This window comes from Ochotona curzoniae, unplaced genomic scaffold (assembly GCF_017591425.1).
Source record: "Ochotona curzoniae isolate NIBS_2020 unplaced genomic scaffold, NIBS_Ocur_1.0 scaffold_2476, whole genome shotgun sequence".
Lineage (NCBI taxonomy): Eukaryota > Metazoa > Chordata > Mammalia > Lagomorpha > Ochotonidae > Ochotona > Ochotona curzoniae.
In genome coordinates, this window is record NW_024467095.1 from 1,885,090 (window position 1) to 1,893,882 (window position 8,793).

Genomic DNA, 8,793 nt, shown 5'->3' on the forward strand with positions numbered 1-8,793 from the left:
TCCTGGTACCCAGGTCTGAATAGTCTGTAAATATTTAGTTTTGACAGAACTGCAGTGTAGGAAACCCAGGGCAAAAATAGGCCAGTGACCCTCCTAAGAAGGAAAGCGGTGTTCATTGATTTTAGCAAGATCTTCTCTAGTGTAAGGGTTTGTCTGTGTGAAGTCAAGGTGTGTGTTGCATATATGGGAGAATGAATGTGAACATTAGTACAGCTAATATATATGGTTTTTTTTTAAGATTTGTTTTATTTTTATTGGGAAGTCTGATTTATAGAGAGAAGAAGAGATAAAAAGATCCTTCATCCGCTGGTTTATTCCTCAAGGGGCCACAGAGGCTGGAGCTGAGCCAATCTAATCCGAAGCCAGAAGCCTCCCCAGGTCTCCCATGTGGGTGCAGGGTACCAAGGCTTTGGGCTGTCCTCAGCTGCTTTCCCAGACCAACAAGCAGGGAGTTGGATGGGACACGGGTCCACCGGGATTAGAACTGGCACCCACATGGGATCCCAGTATGTTCAAGGCAAGGATTTTAGCTGCTAGATCACTGTGCTGGTCCCTGTACTTTGATTTTTAAATTTACTTCTGCGTCTCTGTGACTACCCTGTGACGCTGTTGAGATCGTGTCCCGTGCCCCACTCGTCTTTTTTTAAAGATATTTCATACAACCTGCACATAATAAGTGCTCAATGAATAGCTGGGTGAATGGTGAGTGAGAAACACAGCTTGTCCCTTCACAGCAAGGAACTTAGTGTTTGTTACTGTCTCGCCGTCTGGCTGGTCTTCTCTATAGTCGTGGACAGATGAGCTTGGTTTCTCTCTTGAGGTAAATAGCTTCCTTTGGTTGGCAGAGGAGTTGGGGGAGCTACAGCTGTCAGCGTCAGGGCATTCTGAGCCTAGCTAACAGGAAGATCAGAAGAGCTCAGGCTGCCCCTCTATTGCAGGAGTAGATGGGCCTCTTGATGAGGATGCACACAGCAAGTTTCCTATTGGGGTACACCTGTACTCTGGGGTCCCTCTCCCCAAGGGTGCTAGGAGATGAGGTGTCCCCGTGATTTCATCTTACATTGTCCTCATGTCCCTCTGTGGCTGTGGGAAAGGGCTTGGCAAGTGGAATTCTCCCCCGATGCCTAAGCTTGGTCATTCACAGAGAAGTTGATTTTTTTTCCAATGGTCTATACCTTCAGAGTGGCAGCTGACTCCCAGGGAGCGACTAGCCTTGATGTGCTTGCTTGTCAGAGAATCGAAGTGGCACAGCCTTTCTCTGTATTCCCAGTGAGCATTCCGGGGACTGCGTGTGGAGGGTGGGTGCTCAGCGAGTCCCCTGGAGGTCAAAGGAAGCAGCGCCTTCACTGACAGGAGCCATACTTGTGAGACACCTTGTATCGCTTGTGTTAGGAGTAATTCAGCCATCATGATGACTGGAGTCAGCTCTGGATACTGTGCAGGCCAGAGAGGTGACCCCAGGCATCCTCAAAGTTACAGTAGCCAGCTTGTCCAAGTGGCACAGCCAGTGAGAGCCTGATACATCAGCCAGAGCAAATTCACTAGCCTGGTGTGAGTGAAGCCGCCAGTAACCTTTCCTCTCCCTGTGTCGGGGAACCCCTTCCTGAAGCTGCGTCCAGTCTGCTGGGGCTCACATGGCACGCTCATCCCAGCTGCACGTTAAGGTGGGCTGTGCGTCGGGACTGGGCTGCTCAGTGAGTCATACGAGGATGAGGAGACAGAGATTGATCCGGGGTAATGACAGACTCTGGATTGGAGTCTGATGATGAGTGCTGATCTTACCATCATGGCGGAGAGGAAGAGGAGGAGGAGTGCCGGCTACCCTGGCCTGGAGTGTGCCTGCTTCCTGCTGAGCGAGGCGTGTTAATGGAATCACAGGATGAGAGCTATTAGAGTCTGGTCATGCTCCCACCTTCACTCTGCAAAAGGCAGAGTGGCTCCATCACAAATGAGGCTTACGAGAGTGACGGTGCCAGGCAGTGTAGGGCAGCAGGTGCGTGGTGCATGCGTGGCCTGAGGCCTGGGCCATCAGAGCTGTGCTGACCCCAAGGGCTGTGACTGCAGACAGCAGCTCCACTAGTGGGTGTCTTCTCACCCCTGGACTGCCATGGCACCTGGATCTCTTCAACAGACTGGAAGGATGGTGCCACTGCCTCAAGCACTTAGGGATAACTTGCCCAGAAACACTCACCTAGATGTGCTAGGGTTCCTGACTAAAATTTTAACCCAGCTTAGGTGAAACCTGAAACATAAGAGCCATATGAGGATCCTTAAAACATGTCATAGAAAAAATGTCATTAAAAGATATTTATTTTAGTGCAAAAAAATTGGAAATCCTACATATTGACGGGGCCTTCAAAAAGGTCATAGTTAACATGCATTATGGGCCCGGCGTGGTGGCCTAGCAGCTAAAAGTCCTCACCTTGAATATGCCGGCTGGTTCTAATATGGGCGCCGGTTCTAATCCCGGCAGCTCCACTTCCCATCCAGCTCCCTGCTTGTGGCCTGGGAAAGCAGTGGAGGACGGCCCAAAGCCTTGGAACCCTGCACCTGCATGGGAGACCTGGAGGAAGTTCCTGGCTCCTGGCTTTGGAATAGCTCAACTCTGGCCATTGCAGCCACTTGGGGAGTGAACCATCGGATGGAAGATCTTCCTCTCTGTATATCTGACTTTCCAATAAAAACAAATAATTTTTTTTTAAAGACAGTGATCAGCACTCACAGACCGCTGAGATAATGCATGTGGTGTGGCTGATGTCAACATATGATGACAGAAATTTCTTTAGGATTTTTCAATTCCAGCTGTAAAGTTACATCTGGAATGGGGGCTCTCCTAAAGTTCTTGGGGAATGTGTATTATATAAAGTCTGTGCATGGACTTCAGAACATTTTTGCATCAAAATAAGCTATTTTTGAAAGATTGGATTTCATTTTCTTGAAAGGCAGGGAGAGAGAGAATCTTGGTGGTTCACTACCCAAGTGGTCATAATGAGTGGGCCAGGCTGAAGCCTGAAGCTTGGCACTCCATCCGTCTCCCATTGTAGGGTGTCAAGCATCCTTGTCCTGTCTTCCACTGCCTCCCCAGATGCATTCGCAGGTAGCTGGGTTGCTAATTGAATAGCTGGAATTAGGAATGATGCTCTGAAATGGGATGCTGGCGTTGCAGGCAGCAGCTTAACTTGCTGCACCGCAGCACTGGCCCCAAGTTTCTCTCTTAACTCCATTTTCTGTGAAATTGCCGTAGTGTCTAGCTGCATCAGACCTGCCTGTCTAGCAGACTTCAGGTCACCTGTCTAGGACTTCGATTGTAGAACCTGCGTGAGTGATGTCTTGGAGCCCTGTCCATGAGCACCATGCCTGCAGCTGCCTGCAGATGCACACGTGTCCTCAGTGAAGCAGGCTTTTAGCATCTCGCCCTCTGGGACTCGTGCTCTTGGAAAGAATAAGACATAAAAGACAGGACGGCTCCTGAGGGAGATGAGAGTGATTGATTGTGTCATTTCTTGCCTCAGGGATCTATCTCCTTTATTATGATTCATTGTTTTTCATTTCCCAAAAGGGAGGCCACGAGTGTCCCTTCTTAATGTTGCTGCGATGATTTTGTCAAACCCAGTACTGCAAATCCTTGGGACAGTGTGAGGCACTGTAAAACCTACTTATTCCTATGGCCCTTTGTCATACATGTTAGACAACATGGTCAATGAGAAGAGCCACAGGTTGGGCATTTGTCACCTAAGCTCTCCCCGGCTCCTCCAGCCTGTTTTTTTCCCCCTAGACAAATAGGCTCACACCTTCAAAACAAAGTGAGGAAAAACAGTGTTAGCATATGTATAAATTTTGTATTGCTGCCGTAAGAAATGCAGTGTAATTCTAGTAATTCACAGCAATATAGATGTATTATCTGATGGTTCTAGAAGTTGGAAGTATGTAGGGGGTTTCGGGGGGGCTAGCGTGGAAGTGGGGGCCAGTGTTTGTGTTCTGTGATGGGAGCTCTGGGGAGCCTGCTGCCCTGCCTTCTGCAGGGACCACTTTTCGCTCTTGGCCCTCTGTCTCCCTCTCCACCAAGCCCCAGGGCTGCCTTTCTTTGTGCCTCTCTGTTATTTTTATTGGAAAGTCAGACATACAGAGAAGAAGAGAGGAAAGAATCTTACACCCACTGGTTTACTCCTCAAGTGGCCACAGTGGTCAGAGCTGACTGATCTGAAACCAGGAGCCAGGAGCTTCTCCTGGTCTCCCACGCAGGTGCAGAGTCCCAAGGCTTTGGGCCGTCCTCGACTGCTTTCCCAGGCCACAGGCAGGGAGCTGGAAGGGAAGTGGGGCTGCCGGGATATGAACTGGCACCCATATGGGATCCTGGCATGTGCAAAGTGAGGGTTTAGCTACTAGGCCACCACATCGGGCCCTGTGCCTCTCTTTGAGAGTCACTTCTTCCTCCTTCTTTTGCCTTCTCTTCCACTGTAAAGAGCGCCTGAGGATACATGAATGATCTAGAATCCTCTCCTCCATCCCCTTGGTGCTGTAACTCAACATGCTTGTACACTTCTGTGACTGGAATGTGGGTACCCTTGGGGGTCATTATTCTGCCTACCACAGTATACATATTTTGGAAATTTTCTGTAAGAAATTTTGGTAAAAACAGAAATGGGAAGCCAGAATTCTCCCTAGCTTGGGGACACCGAATGAGCCCTAGCAATTCTTTTCCGTGGGAAACCAGCAACACCTAGTGTCTCTTCACGTACATTTCAACAGCAAATGCCAAGTGTTTGTAATGAGGCTCAGTGACGGACAGCGGGGAGACGCTCACCGCTCCAGGAGGGAGAAGCTGGCGATGGCGAGGAGGCGTTCACCGCTCCAGGAGGGAGAAGCTGGTGTGGCTGCTCCTGTATGCTCCTCATTCAGCCTCAGCCCCCACCACTGTGCGTTCAGCCAGACGTATCTAAATTACCTGAACAGTGATCTGCTAGACCGGAAAAGTCAGAACATGAATTCTCTCCTCAGATTGCTTCTAGTTTTGCTGGGCAACCACGCACACTCTGGCGATGGAAACACTTGTGCCCATTGCACAGCTGTAACCGGCTTGCTTGCACTTACATCACAGCCCTCAAAGAACAGTGACTGAAACAGCAGACGGTACTTATTTTAGTGTTTCTTTGAAAGGCAGAGTTACCAAGGAGGGAGAGTCCCAGAGGGAGGGGGCAGTCTTACATCTGTGGCTCTCGCCCCCAAACAGCTGGAACAGCCCAGCTGTGCCGGCTGCCGGAAATTCCACCCAGGTCTCCCACGTAGGGGGCGGGGCCAAGCACTTGAATCAGCTGCTGCTGCTTTTCAGGCATATTAACGGGAGCTGGATATGAAGTGTAACAGCTGGGACTTGAATGACAGGCAATAGGTGATGCTGATCCCTAGCAGAAATTTATTATTATTTTGGAAAAACTGGTGCAGCTGGGAGCAGTTGAAACAATTTTCAGTTCTTTGAAAAGTTATACTAATTCCTCAAAAAGTTATAGTTATGCCATGGCTAAGAAACTCTATTCTTATGTCCTTATAGGTTTATATTCGACAGTATTAACATAATCTTGCATGTAAGCAGCAGCATTATTTATTTATTTATTTATTTATTTAAAATAATTACTTATTTTTATTGGGAAAGCAAGTTTACAGAGGAGAGACAGATCTTCCTCCTGCTGGTTCACTCCCCAAGTGTCCACAATGACCGGAGCTGAGCCGATCTGAAGCCAGGAGCCAGGGGTTCTTCCGGGTCTCCCACACAGGTGCAAGGTCCCAAGGCTTTGGGCCGTCCTCGACTGCCTTCTCGGGCCACAGGCAGGGAACTGGATGAGAAGTGGGCTGAGATTAGAATCGGTGCCCATAAGGGATCTCAGTGTGTTCAAGGTGAGGACTTTAGCTGCTAGGCTACCGTGTTGGGCCCACACCACCATGCCAGCCCCACAAGGGGCTTCTAGGATTCTAGGAAATAAGTAAAGCAGTGGGAATTATAGATGAAAGTGTAATGCATTCAATAATTCCTTCCGGGGCATTCCTTGTCTCCTCCTCAGTCCCCAAGTCTGACATAGAGGCCAGTTTTCCTGGCCACCTTGTTTCCTCGCAGGCCAGGCTGAGCCCTTCATGTGTCCCTGGCCCCCTTCCCAAGCCTCTAGAGGTCCCATCCATGCCCTGCAGCGATGCAGCCAAGCCCTTGCTCTCAGTGCATTCCACACAGATGGTGAGCCTGGCATCATATGCCTGTTCCATAGGTCCTGAGCCCCAATAAAGACACCACCCTTTCATCTGTAACCCTTTGGGTTAGAGTCCTCAGCAAGCACAGCCATGGAATCATCAGGAAGCTACAACATTTGCAATGGTCTTTGAACCACTTTTTAGTTTTCAGACTGGAGGGCCTGGTGTGGTAGTTAGTGGATCCCATATGGACACTGGTGCATGTCCCAGCTGCCCCACTTCCCATTCAACTCCCTGCTTGTGGCCTGGGAAAGCAGTCAAGGATGGCCCAAAGCCTTGGGATCTTGTACTTGCCTGGGAGACCTAGAACAAGCTCCTGGTTCCTGGGTTTGGATTGGCTCAGCTCCGGCCATTGTGGCCACTTGGGGGGTAAATTGGCAGATGATAGATCTTTCTCTGTGTCTCTCCTCTCTGTAAATCTGAGTCTCCAATAAAAATAAACCTTAAAAAAAGTCAAATTTGAAAGTGGCTAAGATTCTGGAAGTGAGACTAGCAGTTTAACAGTGGGATGAAAAATCACAACAGAATCATTTCCCAATTTGATGACCAGAGATGCTGCAATTCTGACACCTGAGGCTCAGCAGCGTGCTGAGGAAGACGCCTGCTGGGTAATGCTGGCTGTTCCCTCTGGTGCTCTAATGCAGGTTTGTTTTTGAGACATGCAGTAATGATTAGAAGTGTGCCCTGTGTAGCTCTGGGCTCACTGCAGGCACTCATGTCTTAATTACGTGGGATTTGACTTATTATGATTTAGTTACCCATTTTTTCCTTAACAGAGACTTTAGTTGCTTTATGCAATTAGAGGGAGCAGGCTCACAAGTCATTACATTACAGAAGAGATATGACAGAAAAAGACCATTAGCTCTCCCGTACAGTACAAATCCCAGCAGTAATTAGGGACTTAGGTAAACAGCACAGTTTAAATTATTCAGTTGACAATCTCTAATAACACCACCAGTAGCACACTGCACTTTATGCTTCATAAAAGCAAGAGTGATTAGTCTGCTATATAACCTAATCATCTAAAAAATGGAATTCTCATAACGACATTTGTTATTACTGCCTTGTCAAAGGGCAGATTAAAGATAAAATTTTGACACATCAAATGATACTCTGACACAAAAGCCTAAATAATTGTTTCCTCTACTTGAAGGCTGGTGCCTTTGCCGCCTTGGAAGAGTCCTGCACGGCAGCAGGTCGGCAGTTCATCTTCAGCTAATTCATATTTTTCACAGCTGAATGAATCCTAGGGTTATAAGTGTTGTAGAAACATTCTTTTGAAAGAGTTTTGAGGTTCATAGGAGATGAGAAGCGGGCCGCCCGGATTAGAACCGGTGACATTTGGGATCCTGGGTGCATTCAAGGTGAGGACTTTAGCCACTAGACTACCCCGCCAGACCTGATTTATCTTATTTTTGCTGGAAAGCCAGATTACAGAAGGAAAGAGAGACAAATATTCCATGTGCTGGTTCACTCCACTCATGACTGCAATGCCAGAGCTGAGTTGATCTGAAGCCAGGAGCCAGTAGCTTCTGGGTCTCCCATATCGTTGCAGGGACCAAGGACTTGAGCCATCCTTTGCTGCCTTTCCAGTTCATAAGCAGGGAGCTGGATGGGAAGTGGAGCAGGCAGAACACAAAGTGACATCCATATGGGATCCTGATGCTTGGAGGTAGGCCTGCTGAGCCACTGTACCAGCCCCCTACTTTGATTTTTTTTTTTTAATCAAGGCAGTCCGTAGGGAGGTGACAAGAAGACTTTGTCAGTCTCTATCTTGCTTCACTGAGAGAGTCACACCAGGAGGCATCAAGTGCCTGCATTTCCCACTGGGAGCTGAGCAGGTGTGCCCCAATCGGGACACCTTCAGTGTCAGCACGGAGGATCCCCGGAGGAGCCTGGCAAGTGAGATGTAGATGCTGCTGGCTCGTGGAAGCTGCCTCTAGGACAGGTGACCAGAGTCTCTGGATCTGAGGCTCGCCAAGGTGCCTGAAGCACTGCATAAGCTGTCCTATCAGCAACCTGAGTCCCAGGTGCATTAGATCATCATGCTTTTCTGAGATGCAGTGTCTTGATCAGAATTATTAACTAGGATTGCCATTCATCTTGTCCTACAAACCGCTTCTGCAACCCTAACCTTTCTCTGCTGCTCCAAACACGTAAGTCCCACTGCCTACTTGATCTTCCCTCTGAATGACATTTAACAGAACAGCTAAACCTAAGACGCCCGTTCGGGACCCCGACTTCCTCCCAGCCCAGGCCACTCATGTCTTCCCCAGTGGGTCACTCAAATCCGACATCTAGAAGCCACTCTTGTTCTCTTTTATCCATGTTCCCCACCCCCACCCCCACCTGTGTTTCCTTCTCATTTACTGCAGTAACGTGATCTTGCAGGTCTTAGATCTGTTAGTTCTGCTTCTTCATGGCTACTTCCCAGTTGGAGCCAGCTCTTTGTAGACTTGTATGATTGTCATAACTTCCCTATAGCTTTCCCTCATACACTCTCTCCAGCTAGGATGCATTCTGTTACAGTAAGGGGAGTGATGATTAAAAACATGT